We start from the raw sequence: 21414 nt of genomic DNA, 5'->3' as shown, positions 1-21414 counted from the left end.
ACGAGAAATTGAGTCTCGGTTGTTTATTTTGAGTGAAATTTGTGTTTGCAAAGCTTTTGAGCTACCCGAAGCTGATAATTCTCGGCATTTAAGCTTTTCCTTTAAATTTCGAGCTCAAATCCGTGATTTTTAGGGATCTCTGTTTTGACGAATACTTGTGAAGATTTTCTGCAATTCTGGTTGCAGTTGGATTGTTAGAAGCAAGGTCATCGAAGTCTTGTTGTTCAGGCCGTTCTTTAAAGCAATTTAAAATTTTCACTAATTATTTTGAGGAACCTTTGCAGTCCCTTAAATATCTTGCCAGTTTTGAAAGATACGGGTGCCAACCTTGAGAGGGATCCCACTTTGCTGCAGATGAACCCAAATCCTCAGAATTGGACTGTGTAGATGTAAATTGACATTAAATAACATCAAGCAATCGATGTAAAGTTGACCTATTGTCTCAGAGTGGCAACACTTCATTCACCATGGCCGGTTATATCGCTGTTAATCACTATGGATAATTATAATTCTCTCACAGGACGAGTTGAAGGAGCGGGCCACATTACCATTGGACAAACAAGGGCCAAAATCGTGGTTGCAAGGGACGATTCGTAGCTGCTGAGTTCGAGTTTCAAAAGCTGAATTTGTAGCTGTTATTAATGGACGAGTTCAATATAATGTCGAGGCAGAATAACCATAACTTGGGGTAGATCGAGGGCAAACTTCTCAGGAAAAAAAAAAAAAGGACAAAATATGATCAATGCGAATCGTTGAGGTCGAAAACCACTGTTGGAGGCCGAGCTGAATGATCTCCTTCAGAGGTCAAATCCTTGAGCTGTTGATGCAGGTTGTGTAAATAAACCTGTGTGTGAGTGACTGCCTTTATTTTTTCCTCGGCATTGGAGTATAAATTTGCAGTCGCCTTTTCAAAGTAATAATGGTGATACAGTGCTAAATGGCCTTTTACAAAAGTTCATTTCTTTCAGTACATATGCATCATCATGGAGCCCAAATGGTGTGCTGTTAAAGTCGAAGTGAACTAACTGCATGTCTTCAGAGATCTCAATTTCAACAGTGGCACGGGGATGAGTCTGGACCAATATGAAGGGTAACGATACACCCCCAGATGGAGTATTCCCTGAACTATATCTATGCTCATTTCATTTCACCAGATTTTGAAGGCCTATAATCTGTTCTTCGAGTTCGTGAAAATAAGATGCTTTCTTCTCAATCCTACTTTTCAAGAGCAATTTCTCAGCCTTAAGCTGTTCGACATCATTTATACTTGTCTTAGGCAACCCCTTCCAATGGATTTCTTTTTTCTCCTTTGAAATTATCTCCATTGCCATAAGTACATTCAGTGCATCATAAACCCTTCGCCGAATGCTCTTTTCATCATATTGTTGCCGGTCTGGTGAAACAAGAGTGCTGTCCAGATTTGCATATTCAGCTACAAGTTCATCTGCAACCTCATTATATGTGGTCCGGCGCTTGCTCTCAACCTTCTGACTGCATAGGCCTGCTAAGTCCGGAGTCAACTGTTGACTGTTTTGCCACGCTGAGTTGATTTCTTTAAAGCTAAGTCTGGTAACTTTGGTTTCATTCAATTAGAAAGTTTTCAGAAATCAGTGAAAGGCATTGCCCTTTTTTCACTATGGTCACAGAAGGTTGTGCTGAAAGAAGTTGGTGAAATATATGTAAAACATAATGCAACAGAATGCAATGTATTCAGAGGTTCAAAGACCTGTTTGGCTGCACCAGATTACTCTAATTACATAAAGACCTGCAATTCTAAAAACAAACCTGTTGACTGTGCTTTCAAATCATTCATTACAAAAGTTTTTTTTGAAGATCTATAAATGTTGATTAAGGAATAGAACAGCGTGGTGACTTGTTCTTCCATGGACCTAAATTGACACTGATCTTCCTAACATTTGCTGGTATTTGCGGATTTTTTATTCTTTTTGCATTCCTAAGCTTCCAGAAGGGATATAGAGGCAAGTTTTATAAAGTTTGAAGGAATCAGCTACAATGTCTAGTCAAATGTGAAATTTCTACAGAATTCAAAGAACAGAATCTCTGAAAGACTGGTATTGGACAATGTATTTTTCAAACTGATATTCTTAATTTTTTGAAATCTTCAATAGCTGGGGTTTGTCTAGACTTGCTGAGTGTTCATTTCTTTGTTGAGACAATGGCTAGATTTCATGATGTATTAGAGTTACTGAATACACTAATACACTCCACTATTGGTGGGAAGGTAAATGTTAGCAAAGACACTCTTTGTGACATTCAGACCTGCCTGCATGATGCACAAGAAAAGATCGACTTTTTGCAGCTTGAATCACAGCTACAGCAAGAAGAGCTACACCATTCTGAACCTGTTTCTGTTCAGAACATTGAGACAACCACCCATCAGCAGCATGCTAATAATGGTACAGTTTATTCAAATAAAGCAGCAGTTGTATATGCAGATGCAGAAACTCAGTCTGCACTTCCCAAGCCCATCATCAGACCTTGGGAACAGCTTGTCCACAACAAGCACAAAACTGGTCTTGGATATGACAAGGACTTGTCCTTTCATATTCCAGACTACTCAAAGCCCATTCAGTTTCAGAGGGCTGGATTCATTGATGACTCTTCACCTGCTTCTCATGACAGTTCAGCTTCAGCTGTTCCAGATTATGCGCCTCTTCCACAGCAACAACTACAACAACAACAACAGATAGTGAAATGCCAACACTGTGATCAAGTTGGCCATCTGAAAGATCATTGTTTCGATCTTCATCCATGTAAGCACTGTCATAAAACTAGTCATTCTTCACACAGATGCTTCAGAAACAAACATTCTGCAAGAACAAAGATTCATCTAGGATGGATCGCTTCTTGGCAATGGGCATCAACAGCCAAGAAGATATTCCAAACACATGTCAGAACTTGTTCCAGAGTATTAAACAGTCTTGCAGTTGAGTTTTCTCCATCTTCTCACCTTGTACCTGACAGGGGGGGAAATGATGGTCATCTACAAGCTTCAAAGTCACATCAAGTGAGCTTGAGCCACAACCTGCCACACCAGTTTCAGAGTTGTAGCCAGAGACAAAGATGCCTGAACATGCCTTCAGTTGGCAATCTGGGACACTTCCTCTAGCAGAAGACTCCAGCTTCTTACCAGTTTTGGAAGAGTTCCAGGAATCGCAGAGTTGTTGGTCATCCTTAAACCATCACAGATTAAGAACACTTCCTCTAGCAGAAGACACCAGCTTCTTGCCAGTTTTGGAAGAGTTCCAGGAATTGCATTAAGCATTCCAGAGTTGTTGGTCATCCTTAAACCATCACAGATTGAGAACACTTCCTCTAGCAGAAGACACCAGTTTCTTGCTAGTTTTGGAAGAGTTCCGGGAACTGCACTAAGCATTCCAGTGTTGGTGGTCATCCTTAAACCACCGCCCTTTTTTTACCAACATTTCATAGAGCACATTCAGCCTAGTGCTGCCATGCATTTTTGCACATTTTGTATTACAGCTCTCTTCTTGGACTCATACATAACCCTTCGGATTAAGGGGGGGAATGTTGGACACCTAATCCTAAAGGGTTAGCGTGGAAGTTGAATGGACAAAGCAGTCCAAGAGACCTTGGGATCTGAATCCCAAGAGTCACCTATTGTACTATAAATGTGTATCTTATCTTAATAAAAAATGAACTCACATGTTTTATCTTTCACATTGTTTTCCTATCCATGTGTGTTTAACAATAGCTACCTTAGACACACCATCTTGATGTTTAACCCTACTAGTCTGGACGAGGTTTGTGTCCAAGCTACCCATTTAGAGGCAAGGGGAAAAAACACATTTGAAGAGGGTAGAAACAAGCCCCCCAAGGGGAAAAGCAAAGAGAAAACCTCCAAGGGAAAAGGGAAAAAGAATGCATCTGTCAAACAGGAGAGTGAGAAAGTGATATGTAAACACTGTTCTAAACCAGGCCATGAGGAGAAAAACTGTTGGAAATTATATCCTGAAAAAAGACCTCAATTTAACAAATCCAAAGGGAAACAGAAAACTGCTGCTACTACATCTACACCACAAGATTTAGGGGAAGATTCAGGTGATGAAACCAAAATTGCAGCCATGGGTTTGAAAAACTTGAAGGGAAAAGAAATTGAAACCCAAGCCAGCACTAGTACCTCAAACTGCCATGTACAAGCTCCTAATGAGGAAGAAAGAATTGAACTGTTTCATGTGAGGGTGATTTCAAAACATACTAAGATTGACACACTTTTTGATAGTGGGTCACAAGAAAATATTATATCAGAGGACTTGGTCAAGCAGCTTAAACTTGAGACCGTTCCACATCCGAAGCCATATCCACTTGGATGGATTTTCAAGGATGCAAATTTACAAGTTTCAAGAAAGTGCACATTGCGCTTTGCAATTACTGCACATTTTATTGATACATTTGAACTTGATGTGGTACCTTTTGATATAGCAGGAATTGTTTTGGGAAGTCCTTACTTGTTTGACAGGAAAGCTATCTTTCATCGCCATGAAAACAAGTATCATCTGTTCAAAGATGGCAAGGAGTTCATTGTTAGAGCTCATCGCAAGAAGACAAATATAGCGATGGTGAATGCAGGACAGGTAAAAAGGCTGGTCAATTCAAGTAAGAATTTTGTTCTTCTTATGATTAAGCCCAAGGTTGATGTGAATCATGAGTCATTTGACAATTGTGATCCAAAACTTAAATCAGATCTGTATGATGTAGTTGATGCATATCATGAGATGTTTCAGGAGCCAACAGGTTTGCCTCCTAAGAGGGAGATTCAGCATGAAATCCATTTGCATCCAGATTGTCCTCTTCCAAACATAGGCATGTACCGCATGTCTATTATGGAGAATGCTGAAATAAAGAAGCAAATCAAGGACTTGTTGGACAAGGGTTTCATAAGGCCAAGTACTTCGCCATGTGGGTCACCGATTGTATTGATTCCAAAGAAAGATGGCACTTGGCGTATGTGTGTTGATTTCAGGGCCTTGAACAAGATAATGGTAAAGAATCGTTACCCACTCCCAAGGATAGATGATTTGCTAGACCAGCTGAAAGATGCTCGATATTTCACTAAGTTAGACTTGCGTAGTGGATATCATCAAGTAAGAATTGAAGAAAGTGACATATGGAAGACAACCTTTAAAACCAAACAAGGACTCTTTGAGTGGCTTGCGATGCCATTTGGTTTGTGCAATGCACCTGCAACTTTCATGCGGGTAATGGATGATGTCTTGCGTCCTTTTCTTGATGATTTCATTATTGTCTACTTAGATGATATCTTAATTTTCAGCAAGTCTAGAGAAGATCATGTCATGCATGTTAGAAAAGTACTTGATGTTTTGAAGAAGAATCAGTTATTTCTTAAAATGTCAAAGTGTGAATTTGGAAAGACTTCTTTGGTTTATTTGGGACACATAGTAGGAGGAGGTGCTTTGAGAATTGATCCTGCTAAGATTGAGGCTATTGTGAAGTGGCCTACTCCCAAATCCATAACAGACGTAAGAAGTTTTTTGGGTGCAGCTCAATATTGGAGGAAGTTTATCTCTAACTTCTCTTCTATAGCAGCTCCTATGCATGCAGTGACAAGTGTGAAGCATGCTTTCCAATGGGGAGGCAAGCAACAAAAAGATTTCGAATCTTTGAAAGAGAAGATTAGTTCAGCTCCAGTCCTTGCATTACCGGATTTGAGACAGCCATTTGAGATACAAACAGATGCTAGTGATTATGCTATGGGTGCAGTTCTTCTACAACATGGTAAGCCTATTGCATTTCATTCTGAAACTTTTAATGGTGCTGTTGTAAATTATCCTACATATGATAAGGAGTTGTATGCGTTGGTACAAAGCGTCAAAAAGTGGAAACACTATTTGATGGGCAAAGAAACTGTTATACATACCGACCATCAGCCCTTACAGTACTTGCAATCACAAAGCAAGTTACAACAGTCACGACACTTCAGATGGATGGGCTTCTTGCAACAGTTCCATTTGGTAATAAGGTACAAGAAAGGTACTTTGAATAAGGTTGCTGATATGCTTTCGAGGCCTATTATTGGTGCTGTTACTTTACTTAAGAATGATTCCATTGTACATGATAGTTACATAGAACAATATGCATCTGATGATGACTTTAAAGATTTGTATGCTAACTTGAGTAAAGGGAATCATGTAGAGGAAAATGATTATCACATGCATAACAATTTGCTGTTTCATTTGGGCAAGTTGTGTATACCACAGGGGGAGAGGATAAATGTCATAAGAGAAGCTCATTCTTCTCTTATTGCTGGCCATTTTGGTGTGAGCAAAACAGTTGCACATCTACAGAGGTATTGCTATTGGCCTCGCATGGTAGATTCGGTTTCAAGGTTCATAAGAGGTTGTTCATTATGTGCTACAAGCAAGCCTAACAATAGGAAGCTTGGTTTGTATACTCCTTTGCCGGTACCTTCTAGACCATGGGAGAGCATCTCTATGGATTTTGTAGGAGGTTTGCCAAAATCTAGAAAGAAGCATGATTATTTATATGTAGTAGTTGATCGTTTCAGCAAAATGTGTATACTTATGCCTTGTAAGAAAACTATAACTGCTGAACAAACTGCTGAATTATTTTTTCATCATGTATGGATTCACTTTGGTTTGCCTACTTCCATTATTAGTGACAGGGATTCCAGATTTGTGGGGAATTTTTGGTCCAACCTATGGGAGATGATGGACACCAAGTTGAAGAAAAGAACTGCTTTCCATCCGCAAACAGATGGACAAACTGAAGTTGTGAATAGAACCATTGTGCACCTCTTGAGAGGTTATTGCAGCAAGCATCCCAAGCTTTGGGATGAACATTTGCACTATATACAGCATGCTTACAACCGTGCCAAGCACTCTTCCACAAACACCTCACCGTTTGAAGCTTGTTTTGGTTACTTGCCAAAATCACCTCTTGATTTCATTCTTGAGAAAGATGTCGCCATTGAGGGACATAGTGATATTGACAAAGCTCATTCATTCATTGAAAGAATTCAGCAAATACATCAGCAAATTCAAGAACACCTTGAAAAGAGTCAAAGCAAGTACAAGGAAAGACACGACAAGCATAGAGTCGATCAAAATTTTCAAGAAGGGGATGAGGTATGGCTGTACATTAGTAAGGAAAGGATGCAAGGAGAAGGTAAAAAGATGAAGCCTATTCGTTATGGTCCATTCAAAATCCTCAAGAAGGTTGGAAATAATGCTTTTCAATTAGATTTGCCTTCCTACATGCAAATGTATTCTGTTGTCAATGTGGAGAACTTACGTTTGTATGAACCTCCTTTGATTGCTGATCATGAAAGTGTTGTTCAGCTGCCATCTATAGAAGATTTCTCGCCAGAATTCTTAGATGAGCTAAAAGAAGATACAATCCTTGACAGAAGGACACGCACTTCAAGGAGGGGCAGTGTAGATTATGTTCGGGTTGGTTTGAAAGGCAACAAACCGAACAAGGCAAACTGGATGGAGGTGGACAGAGTGAGGGAGCTGTACCCTCACCTCTTTAATAGGTAATTGAAGGCTTTTGGGGTCCAAAAGCTTCCCAATGGGGAGGCGTGATCAGGTGCTCAAGTCCTAGGTGTTGTAAAAATGCTCAAAATTCAAAGTGCTCAGAACTGGTTCACAGCTGAACGACTGGAAATTGATCGTCCTCTCGATTCCTGCACCACAAACGGTTCGGAAAACGGTCGCCGTATGAGGGAGATATGGCCAAAAGAATATTTTGCCCAAAACATTAGAAAATTTGAATTTAAAAAAAAATAAAAAAAGAATATTCCGAAGAATATTCCAAGGAATATTCCCTCTGCAACAGCCAATCACAGGCCGCCACGTGGCAGGCCCGGAGGGTGCCACGTGGCCCCATGATGACGTCAGCAAGATTGGTTGGGCGCATTCAAAAATTTGAAGTTTGGGAGGGGCCGGGTTTGAACCCGCGACCTCTACGTTAATACTCCACAGACTTGCCAACGCACTACAACAAGCTCATTTGAAAAATGAGCAGAAGAAATGTATTTTAAAGTTAAAAAAAATTGAAGCGGGAAACCAAAGGGGCCAGCCCCGCTCTCCATGTGACCAGCGCCCGGGAACCAAGAGCTAAGCATTAACCGCCAGCACACCAACCGTCGGGCACGCACTCCGATGAAAACATTTAATGTAACTACAGTTAGCAGGGCGGATTATTTGGTGGAGCGCCAAATTTGGCGGCGGCCCCATAATTGGCGGACTTATCTGGCCATAACTAAAGTTAGTTGGAGTTCTTTTAGGGGAAACTGGCAGTCTGGAGTAAATGGCCATAACTTTGGCCCAGAAAGTCGGTTTTGGACGATTTTTTTTTTGATTTTGGATAATTTCGACCTTCTGAAGCCACTGGTGCAGGTATTACAGCCATCAGAGGTCATTTGCATATGTTTTGGAGCCATGAAAGTTATAGGAGCCACCAGGGGCCAGTATTGGGAAGACTGTACAGGGTTGCAGGTATCCATTGGAGGTGATCCAATAGTCAATCCTGAAGGATTCATGTGTTCTGAATCCATTTCTACCATCTATTTCTCCTGTAGATGCTTCTATTCAGCTGTATTTTCAATTTGAGAATTTAATAAAAACAAGGACAAGCCCATTTGGAGGCTTTGGACCCAGCAGACGTAGCCCTGGAGGGGGTGAACTGCTTTATCAACTTCTTGTGCATATGTGGTTGGTTTATTTTGCAGAACAAATTCGTTTTTATGTGTTAAACAGTAAAAGGAAATAATTCTGCTATGCTTAAATGGGTTGTAATCAGCTGAAAAATTCATGTGTTTCTTTTCTGCAAGACATGGAAGTCTTTTAAACATGTTTATTTCTGAATTGAATACTTTGCAAACAAATTTCAAGTAGTTTCACATTCAGATCAGTAATGAAAAGTACCATGACCCGGCTGTTCCTTGCATTGTATAGGGTGTTAGTGTCAGTCTTTCCAGCCTTCCTCCAGTGATCAAACATGCTCTTACAAAGTGATTTTGAAGTGTCAAGGTCAAATTTTGTCATTACAGTGAGTCTTCAAGCAAAATTTGGTCACTAGGCATTAGGTCTAGGGTTTGCTTTCACTCCTTTCAAAATTTCCCAAACACCAATCTATGTCACTATTCAGCTGAGTCTATCATCATTCATAAGGTTTTCACTATCATGTCAATGTCTAATGAGTCATTTTACATCTTGTTCATGCTTCAGTTGCGCCTAGGTAAGGTCATTTCTCTCTCCTAGGGTTTTGAAAGCAATTTCTCTTGGACGGTCAAATCATCGACAAAACTTGTATCCTGATGTTCATACACCTTCCCCTATCCTTAAATTACCTTATTAAATTCTTCCCATCCCTTAGATCCGCCAAATTCCTCATTTTTGCACAAACCCTAGTTTCTAGCTACAACTTGGCAATTTTCTAGGTTTGGCCCGTGTTTTTCCCTTTTGGACTCCTTCCACTCGCTCAATCTCTGAGATTCCACTTTCTCCTGCTTCCTAACATCCCTCCCCACTCCCAAAAATTTCCCCAAGAATTTAGAAGCCCCCTATCCCCTTCATTTTGCTTCATTTCCACGAAATTCCTTGCTTCACACATCGGGATAAGTTTCACTCAAAAGATGTTTTAGAGAAATCAAAGATGAATTTTGGGAAACTGAGAGAGGTTTTTGTCCAAAACATGCCAAAGAAGAAAAAACTCCTTCACTTTTTGCACAGGTGTCATGGTTTTAGAGAAATTTCAAAATTGAAATCGCTAGATCCAAGGAGGTTGGCCAAGGCACTAAAATGACGGAAAAGGCCCGATCCACTCCAAATTTTGGCCAAAGCCTCTTTGACTGAGCATGGTACTTGATTGGGGACTCCCAACCCAAATTTCAAGAAATTTGGAGAAAATTTTGTCAATTGTGAATTTTTGTGCCAAAAAACAGGTTTTTCTCCTTGATAGGTCGCGTGCCGCGCGCGACCTATTTGATGGGCAAATTCATTTTGAGAAAACTCAGCGTTTCTTGATTTTTCATGCAAAGATACACTTTCTCAGCAATTACCAAGAGATTTCATCAAGTTTTGAGCCTCCAGAAGGTCAAAAAACATGCAAAAATTGACTTTCTGCCACCTTTTTGACAAACAGGGAGCAGTCTTGGGAGATTGCAATTTTGGAGGGGCAAATGGCCACCAAATTCAGAAATTCCAGTTGGGTTGGAAAGTAGACATCCAAAAATTTCCAACAAGCCCACTTTTTCCTCATTTGGACACCTGGAAGTGCCTCAAACGGAGCTCCAAAGAAGTGCAACCTATCAGGATTAGGGCGCGACCTATCAGGTTATTTTCATAATTTTTCACCTACAACTCAGGAATTCACCCAGCTTTGGCCAGTTTTGACTTGGGATGGGATTTTTCACCCTCTTTGATGTAACTAATGTATTTTCATGTTGACATGACACTTATTTACCTATTCTAGAAGATTCATTCATGAAATAGCAAACATTTAATGAATGAATTGGTTTCCTAGCTTATAGAGGCAAGTTGTTTTGACTGCCTAGTTTTTAGTGCTCAGTTTAGAATTGGTTGAAACAGCTCCTAGAAGGATGAGCTCGACCCCTAGAGGCTAGGGAATGGGTTGGCATGGTCTATATTATGTATTTTCTCAATCATTTTCATGGTTGGAGAGGTTGGACTCTTGAGGGAGAAAGCTCTATTGTATTATTCATTGTATCTCTGCAATTTTGGCAAAGGAAGAAAGACCAGGGTTTTGCAGTCCTTTTTGGGATTCCTGTGGTTACATGTATTGATGGTGTGCTTCTCTTTGTACTTGTAAGTGTGTTATGTGAAATCATCCTCTTTCTTTTTCTTCTGAAATTAGGCAAATGAAGTGTTAAAGTAGAATTCATGATTTCCATGCTCTGCTTTTAAATTTGCTTAATATCAATGTTTTCATCTGTTTAAGGAGAACTCAAGGTGATTGCTTGCTCTCCTTAGCTCCTCACCGGTCATTCCTACCCATTCACTTAAATTTAAAGGCATCAATACAGTCTCCTACCTTGCCCCAAAGAACCCCCTGCAAAAACTGTGTCCAATCCCCGCACCCAAAATTGCCTTTCCCCGATTTTCCACCAAAACCCTAAACTTCCCAATTCGAATATTTTAATCAGTTTACTAGCCTAAAATCAGTGTTTCCTTATTTTTTATCTTGCCCGTTGAAGATATTTACCGAGATAGACCGGAGAGAGCCCTCTCCTGCCCCGTAGGGCTAGCTACGAGGCTAAGTGGTTTGATGCTGCCTTGGAATTTACCTTTCTCAGCCTGAGGTGAAATTTCAAGCGCTAACATATGGAAAAAGCCAGACAAAAACATCCTCGTTGGTAAATCCGTTGAGATTGACAAAAAGCATGAAATTGTTAATGTGCTCTTCAGCTAGCATGCCTGCTTCTGGATTGAATTTGGGTAGCCATTTCTCAGGATGGGCCGATATTTGGCTCAGGGGTGGAGGTATTAAAACTACCCCAGGATTGTTCCATGGAGACTGGGCCATCGTTGAGCTGCTAGTAAACGAAAGTGCAGAGGATGATCCCTGAGGTTGGGAAGATGAAGATATTATGATCTTAGATGATTGAAGAAGAGGGGTTGTGGAAGATGGATGGGTGGTTTGGAATGAAGATGTGGGTGGCTGACTTCGCGGTGAGGGAGTTGAAATGGACGATGTAGATGAAAGAGTCTCACTGTCAGACTCTTGTGGTGTTTTCCTTGCTCTTTTCCTGGTGGGGAGAGGGAATTCAGTTGGCTGGATGCCAAATTTTTCACTCTTTAATATGGTCAGGGGATGAGCAGGATTGTACTGCGAAGTCATGCTGCTTTGAGATTTATCAGACCTCTGTGTAGAAATAGAAAATCCCTGGAGTTTGCGAATCAAAGTTTGAACTTCAGGGGGTTCAATGGTATATTGGTCTGAAATATTAGGGTATGTAGCAGCGGTTAATACTCGAGCGACTTCTGAATCTGGATTTAAACATACTGAAGAAGTCGGGGGAGCTGATGAGGGCGATTTACTCTCAGAATGGTATTTAGATTTTGATTTAGGTGCCATTCATAGTTTGGGCCCTCCTTCTAGCGCCAAATATGTTGAAGCCCCGAAAATCGGGTCGACAACAAGGGGGATACCTACCCGGCCCGGACCTTGGTTTGTAGCTCCTTATCCATTTGGTATGGCAGGTCCAACTTGGGATAATGGGACCAGTTTCCCAATTTAAGGGTTTGTGTGTGTGCAGAGTTGGATGATGTTGATCTAAGAGTACTTAAAGCTAATTTAATTCAAACTTTTAAACTAACTCTATGCTATTATAATCTAATGAGAAACAACACATCTAATCTACGCTAACTCGGGGTGTATTTCTTCTATTATGCGATCTAAATAGATTTCAAACAATAACTGGTAATAAAGATCATTAAGCTATCATAAGAATAGAAATCAATTAAGATAAACCACTTTGCATAAAAAGTTAGGCAAAATAGTTGTGAACAACATATCGCATAATAAGTTATTCATATATCAAACATAAATAAATGACTCCACCGTACAAAAGTGCCAAATGGTAACTCACACATTCATGTAGTAACATATAAAAAACTAAAAACTGTATATCACTTTAAGAATATAAACGGAAACGGTCAAGAGATAAAAGTACCATTTATGACTGGTTCAACTCATAAGCTTCAAGCAACAATTATTTATCTCTCCTTGCTCTAACATCTACTAAGAGTACAGAAGTGCAACATCAGTAGCAGATATCAAATGAAAACATTAATAAACCTTGATCCATCCATTCATCAAAACCCCCTGCGAGGGTGAAAAAGTGCATGTTCTGAGGACAAGTTTTTTACAAATTTATGGACCCTTCTCCAAATTCCTGAGAAGGGTTTAAATACTGCTAACTAATTAACTTAATTACATGAATTTAGGATATGGTTTTATATGACCGCCCTTCTGCTAAAGCAAAACTATTTCTAAAAATTGAATCTAATTCCTAACCATTTTTGTATTTGCTCCTTAGTGCTGCAAGCATGCAACATTCACCTGGGAAGAGTCGGCTGGTCGCCTTCTGCTTTCGTTTGAGCTACGAAAATAGAAATAACATGCGCTGGCACCACTTTCTGGTAAACTAGAAGATATTTTCGAGAATCTTCCTCTGGCTGGGTGTATTCACTACGTGTATACTTGGTAATAACCCAAATTTCTCTCAAGCTGATTCTGCTTTTGCTATTTCGGTTTCCGGCCTTGCGAATGACTGAACAAGTTAGGGACTTTACTCCCTGAACAATTTTCTTAGCGATGCGCGACTAGCGCTAGGCGCTAATCGCGCATCGAAAACTGCCTCCGTTCTTTGTTCCGGGATTTTCTGGTGCGTTTTCCTTCTTTAGCACCTTTTTTCCTTTACCGGGCATAAGCTTCAGGATATTTTGTAAACATGCTGCTTTTGTGCGCTTTTGACTCTGAGCGTTGGATGGCCTATTGACATCAGCATCTGTTGAGTGATACTCTGGAATCTTTGGTCCTATTGCATGCGGCATCCGTTTATGAAGGCATCTCTTCTCTGTTCTCCGAGCATTGACGCTTTCCCCTTTTCCTTAGATGTTTCATGCACATTGCTTCATGTTATTTCCTGTCTTACAGTTTACACAAAGGAAAAGAGTAATGATAATAAAGATTGACATGAAAGCTTTAAGCTCTTATGAATGTATAAAATCATGACACCCATAGTGAACTGACTCTTCAAAAAACACAAAACTGTCCTTCTTGAATACTTTGGCGTACATTCATTAATTTCTTTTAAGGCGCGTGCCCAATTTTGGTTTACGGACAACTTTCCTTGAATACTACACCGAGAAAAATTTGCGATGGGTGATTTATGTGACTCGCATCGCAGCATCGCAGATCGCGTCGTCAAGATGTGTCATCGCAGAAATTCATGATCGCATTTATCACAAATCGCATTCATCACAGATTGCAGCATTGCGGCATCGCAGATCGCGCTTAGTCATTGAATCATTGTGTGTTGCTTACACGATGTTGCGATATGCGACATCGCATATCGGCCGTCGGAGATTTCTTAAGATTTTTCATTTAAGAGCGCTTCATAATGTATGCGATGCGATGAATTTCACGTCGCTTCTTCACAGTTTATTATGCTCATAAGAAAATGTTTTATTCTCTTCTCGCGATGCGATACAGTTTTAAGGAGTTGAATACAAAAAATTTCATAAAATGTTTTTTTGGATTTTTTATTAAGGGTCCCCATTTGCTTGGTGTTATTGCTAATACCAAACAAAGAGGGGGGGTTGTTGGTGGCCACAACAGATTGCAACTAGGATTTGAATTCCTGATTCAGATACCTGTTTTGACCATTATTTTAATCATGATTGTAGACAAAGATCCCTATCTAGTTTCTTCCTTCAAAGTGACATCATCTCAGTTTTGGAAATTCATTATGGCTTTATGATTATGCACTTATTGTTTTTTTGGTTCTTTACTTCAACCTTTTTACATTGGCCCAATTATTTTTCTTGTACAATGCATTTTGGAACTCAAAACAACTTTTAAATTTTCTTCAAGGTATGAATCTAAAAGACCATCTCCTTGTCACTTATGGCATCAATCCTTCTCTTGACATTAGAAAAATTATTTTCAATGTGTATGAATCATCAATATTGTAAAACTCAACTAACCTTGGAAAATTTTATTTCAATTTTATTGAGCACGAGATTGGTCTCTCCTATTGTCTTTTGATATTGAACTTATAATACAATGGATACCTTTAATTTAAAAGGGTATTCTATGGCACACCAAGAGTGCAACTAGCATTCATTCAGGTGATAAAGATACCAAAGGTCTATTGTTGCGTATTCTTGGTCACCTTCTCAGATTTACCACAGTAACTAAATAGATCATCTCAAATCCTAATGTATTAGGCTTCAAGGCATCAATATCTCATCTCCTTAAGACCTCCCAAGCTGGGGCTTCTTTACTCAGTATGAGATTAAATAAATTTGACCTTCTGAGTTAAACTTCACAAATTTGCAATTCTGGAAAATATCAGGGCTTAGCAGAAATTCTATCTTCAGTTCTAACTTTGGGTGACTACCATAATTGGCTAAATAGCCAAATAATCTATCAAATCTTCCCATTCCACCAAACAACTTCCAATTCATTCATGTGTGTTAAACGCTCTACTAGTTTTGGTTGAAGCACCAAATATGGCCCTCAAAGCTAGAGTTGTCAACTTGTTTATGTTGGACCCATGCCCTTGGTAAAATAAATCCATATAACCACATCCTAGAGTGAGAAATTTAGCCCTCAAATTTTATTTCCTAGGAAAAACTCAATGGAGCAACTCTATTTTCTTTTGAGATCTATCTGTTGGGATTAAATGTCTAGGTGGGATTGTCTTCTGATTGGTCCATTTCTCCTCATAATCCACTAACCTATATGCCATTCTATCCCAACATTATCTTCCTAAACATTTTAGGCTTTGCACTCTTGAAAACTTATGAGGTCAACTTTCTAGGGTGATGTGTCATAGTGAGACCACCACCTATCCACTATGACATTTCTAATTGGTCTTCCACTTTCCAGCTATATATGCCAAGCTTTCCTAGAGCCTTGTCATCCCAAAATAGTTAACTTATATATTGTTTATAAATTTTCATGGTGCTTGGACTTCTAGGGATGTGGATGATGTTTCCTCACTACTGACTTGTCTGACACCTATGTCTATCACATTTCCATGTGTCACCCATTTTTGGCCCCACTTGGCTACCCAAAAATGTCAAATATGCATGCCACGTCTCTATTGGTCCATGTCATGTGGATGCCATCATGCCACTATGCCTTATTTTTCTAATGATATCACACCAAGTGCCCTTCTCTAGTTATTCCATTTTGTCAATATGCCATGTCACTTTCCCTTGTCACTCATCCATGTCCTCCTAGCATTGTGTCATCCCTGAGGATAGAGCTTTCAAACTTGGAAAATTATGGGGAAATTCTTCTGAGGTGTTGTGGCCCTTAGGGTCCTTGCTCCGAATACTTACTCGAATTATTGAAATTGTCAAGGTTATGCATTGAGCCACCTCATCCAAAACTGCCACTTGGTTTGTTGGTCCCATGTAGTTTGGAGAAATCAATCTAGCAGTTTTCCAGACCCCCCACCTAGTGGTCTTGAAATTGGGGGTGGTGGGGTCATGCATTTCACTTTGACTATTGATTTATGGAGATGGTGGTTTGGAAAAACCACCAATTACATGACCCCCCTAGTTATCTAGCAACAAGGCATGGGCTTGTACATATCATCTAATCTAGATTTGGGCACGCATAGCGCCCAATCTACCCTATGATATGTGTGCCATTTAAACAATCATTAGGGGTGCCAAATTTTTAAACCAAACCACCAAATGACATAAACTGATAAGTTTGGAGAGTTTTAGATTGACACCAAATTTGGCCTAGAAACACCAAAATTTGTACTTATACCTTCAAAATTTTGATCAACCATATCTTTCGATTTAAGAGGCATTTTTAGACTTCAATACATCGTTGGAAAGATATTTTTGAACTCTATACATATAAGTAGTCTATAAGGACTTATGTTCTAGTCTTATATACTGAAAATTGATCCAATGTTTCTCTTCTTTGACCAATTTGCTTGCACCCACCTTTTCCTTTGCCATTAGTGATAGCTTTTGTCTAACAAGGGGTTTATGTTGTGGTTGTAAGCATGCTCATTATCAATAAGTGTTGTAAGTATTGTTTAGGGACTAAATAAAATTATTTTTCCTCCCCTAAACATAATGTTTAATATCTAAAAAAATCATTTAGGGATTAAACTACTTATTAACTCCCCCCCCCACCCCGTTACTTTTTTAATACCATGAAGCCCATTTCTAAAGAAACAATATCTATTCATGGAATTTGTATCACACTTGGATGTTTAAAAACACTAACCATGACCCAAAGAATGATTTGTGGTGTTAGATCAATATATATTCTCATTGAAGGCATATGTCTTTTTAGTCATGGTGCTTGTATCCCTGTAGTAGGCTAGAGACACCATACAAGTTCTTTTATGGTCATTCAACGACATGTTCAACATTATAGTTATATAATATTTGTGGGTATTAGGTGTTTCTCATGGATATTGTGTCTAACAAGTTTCACTGGGGTCACGTGACTCATTATTCTCCTTGTACAACCTTAATTATACCATTAAGAACAATCCTCATTACCAAGTAAACTTGGTCACAATAGTGTGCGTGAATTATAGGTTGTGCATATACTTTAGAGTGTGTGAACACTTTATACCACATTCATTTACATTGACAATATTAGAATACTTGTTTTTTGAATTGGTTGCATTGGATTTAGGTTTAGAATGGAAAACCTAATGGTTTGGGATACGTATACATTGAGACTTCTATTTTTTCTGATCAAACATCAACATCTTTATTTTTCATGTTATTTTTGTATAAGCTACACAAATATATGGTTCATGAAACTGCAAACACATATAAAGTCAACTATACATATTTCAAATATATAATTGTTTAAAAAAATAAATATTGTTTACAAATTTAAAAATATTTTTGTCTTTACATATAAAGTCCATTGTCTTTGGCATCAAATTTTTCTTCAAAAATAGCATACCACTTTTGGAAAAATTCAAATTTCACAGTCACACACAAATTCTAGAAATAAAAGTGATTTATTTAGAAATATTATTTAATTTCTTACATTTCTTTTTATACCATATTCAAATTGATTATGAAAGTACCTTGAATCATCCTTCCAAGTTAATAGATTGTTATTTTTCCATGTTTTTGTTTCAAAAAACATGCCTTAAGAAGTTTTAATTGGCTTATACTCGCCCTAAGGCACAAAGATTTTGAAAATTTTACTTAACAAGATTTGGATTTTGGCTATGATGGGGTGGGGGTCCCAAAATTAGGTGGGTAGAACTCAATTCAAGGTTGCTAGTAGAAGGGGCCTTCCTAGGAAGGAGGAGAGGATGGGAGAAAAGGAAGAAGGGATTGGGGACCAGGAAGTTGGGGGTAGATGGGGCTTAGACATGTGGATTTCACTCAGGAATCTATAATTAAGATAAGCTTGATGGATGAGTTTTCTGTTTTTTTTCTAGACTTTTAAAAAAAAATTGCTATTGGACAAGATTTTAATATGTGATTTTGGTTAAAAAACTAGTAATACATAATGAAATATTTATAATATAAAAATTATGTTTAGTTATGATTATGTTTTTATGAAGATAATTTTCTTTAGGAAATGTTTATGAAAATCAAAGTAAATATAAAGTGGGAAACATGATGCAATGTCAAACCTCATCTTTATGATTAGTGTTATGATGATGAACCTATTCAAGGCATTACTAATAGTGAAAATGAATTTCTCTACTCAATATTCAAGAAATAAACTTGTTAGTCTTACCTAATTTAAAAAGGTTCCATAAAGAAATCCACTTTTCCCATAAACAAATGTACCCACATTTTTTGACCCGTTGTAAATAGAGAAAACTTTATGACGATACTCCACTTTGAGAGTGTACAATAGCTTTGGGTAAGGATAACTATCAAGTAATGTAAGATATGAGGAGGGTATTTTTCTATTGTAATACTGATGCCACTCGCTTATGAGTGGTTCCATCTCAGGTTATAAGTAAGACATCATGTCTTTTGTAAAATGAACTTGTAGTACTTTAAGTAAATAAGTCCATGTTCAGGCGGTGGTACTAATATTTAAATTTTCGTGGATATTTCACTAGAAAAATTTATCACAATATATCTGATAAACTACTAAAATATTTACCGTGAAGGTTAATTCCCCTTATATATTAGATTATTTAATTACTAAATTGTGTGTTTAAATGTATAAAATAGTTAAAATTTGAAAAATAGAGAACATAAAAATATGCAAACAAATCCACAAATAAACACAAGATTTACCTTTAGAAACTTGTTAAGGAGAAAACCTAGCTAGAAGGTAAGATTGATTTTCTCTCTTTTCTTTAGTATGGAAATATGAAAATAAAAATAAAGAGGTACACTACATGGAGTTACCTGAGACTTCTAACATGTACAATGACTATGGAATCTAATCCAGTATATTATACTCGATAACCTCTCATTCTTAGATGCTCTCCTAAACTACGAAACAAATACAATAACATAGAATGGAATCCATACTCCATCTAGTGGCCCAATATTTAACATTGCCTAATATCCATTTATGGGTAGTTTTTTTACTTCCTCAAATCTAAATTAGAGTTATGGTTTTTTACCTTCTATAATCTTCTTGAAAACTAGATGATCTAGGAGGATCCAAAAAGGGCTAAAATTTAAAGTCCCCAAAATTTGATATAAATAATGTCATGTTGAAATGCTTGATCAGACGATTCCAATGCAACTTGAATTACATCGAACGAAGTCTGTATGTAAAATTTATGGTGTTTTAAATTTCATGCCAAACAACAAAAAGTTGGACAACATGACATGTGGAATGTCTATATAACACCATGTGGAAAGACTGTACATTCGACATGGCATAAAATATAGTTGACACATGTCATTGAGTTAGCATTGATGTTGTAGGTAGAGATTTACGTGGAAGAGATATTAACTGGGAACTAGATGTCCAATAGAATCATGCCACATGGCCCAATCAAAGGGCACCACATGGCACCACAAATAACCTAGTCAAAAGAATCATTTGTTGGAGAGTTAGAGTCATGGGCTTTGAACCCACAACCTTGGAATAGGAAAGCTAAAAAACCAAACATTAGGTCATGATTTTGTTTTATTCTATAAATGGACGATATATATATATATATATATATATATATATATATATATATATATATATATATATATATATATATATATATATATATATATATATATATATATATATATATATATAGAGAGAGAGAGAGAGAGAGAGAGAGAGAGAGAGATATGCTTTCTTTACAACCAATTGTGAAAGAGGAGGAAGGTTGTAGACTTGACCCCACAACCTCTCACTAGCCACGAGGGCTTCACTCAATGAACATATGACATATCATGTGTTTTAATGGTATACTAAGCAATACCCTTAATTTGAATACATATTGAAAAATATCTCTAAAAATCACATTATTTAACACCCTACCAATATGAACTTGTTGTTGTTGCTACAATACACTCCAAAATTTTGGCCTACATCCAAATTTTTGAGCCTACGTTGAATTTTCATGTTGTCTTCACAAGTATTAAGGTCACCACATGTGCTTTACCAAGTATCCCAGTGCCATTCAGAAGAAAAGAAAAGTGTCATCTTTTAGCATGGCAAGCATCACACATCACACATATGTAGTTTTTGTTTGTTTCAAGGGGTAACCTTGGAGCTAATGAGTCATTCTTATCATGTAGACATGTATCACACTCATTCCCAATTTTTCAATCACTGTCGCACACATGTCATCATTTTTGTTGCAAAGTGTATCTTTCGTGTCACACATGGGGAAAGTTGTCACAATGTCGTCGCATTGAGGGAAGTATGTTGTTCACGTGTTTTGAGTGATCAATTTTGTATCACCAATTTTTCTAAGTGTGTGATCATGCTCAAGTTTTTCCCTTGTTCACTTTGGCCTCACTGATCCCACACTTAGCCAAATATTGAGAACTTCTCGACTGAGAAACTTGACCTCACTCAACCTTCTTGAACATTGTACTATGTAGTCTCAACCCTCAAGCCTAGACCTCTCCTCTTGGAACTGCACAATGCACAATCCCTTCTTTCCAAAAATGTGCACTGCATAGTCTCAATGCTCAACCCCCACCCTTGAGCTCTAGAACTACATAGTATCTGCCTTCAATCAACCTCCTCTTTGCAATTCATAGTATCAATCAACAAGACTCAACCTTTACCTCTTGAACTGTGCATTTGTGTAAGCCCTAGGCCTCTGTCCCTCAAGAACAATGTAATGGGAAAGCTCAAGCCTAACCTTCTGAGCCCCTCAATTGTGTAGGTTTTAACCCTGTATAGAAATTACCTGCATACGAATTCTTAAAAAAAGAAAATAAAAAATGCGAGAGCATAACCCATAAAACACATATGCACAGAGATTTTTCCCCTGGATCCCAAAACCGGGACTACCAGCTTGATTTTTCATTATTTTCCTTTCAATGTTACAATACATATTTATACATGCCGAAGCATCCAATACCATGGACCAAAAACCATCGCGTCCAATACCATCGACCGAAAACCATCGCGTCCAAAAAACATGTGCGAAAATCATGCACAAAACCATAGGTGGGTCCGCCCAACCTAACATAT

The 21414-nt window shown here is 38.2% G+C and overlaps 1 pseudogene; it reads right to left on the bottom strand.

Moving 5' to 3' along the window:
• Positions 1-908: 908 nt before the first annotated feature.
• On the bottom strand, positions 909-1813 carry LOC149239605 (transcription factor-like protein DPB pseudogene; annotated as a pseudogene).
• Positions 1814-21414: the final 19601 nt, after the last annotated feature.

This window comes from Pinus tabuliformis, chromosome 8, assembly GCF_031772625.1.
Source record: "Pinus tabuliformis cultivar Carrire ecotype Pingquan chromosome 8, CPIR1, whole genome shotgun sequence".
Lineage (NCBI taxonomy): Eukaryota > Viridiplantae > Streptophyta > Pinopsida > Pinales > Pinaceae > Pinus > Pinus tabuliformis.
Note: the sequence above shows the minus strand (reverse complement) of the source record. Positions and strands in the feature narration are given on the sequence as shown.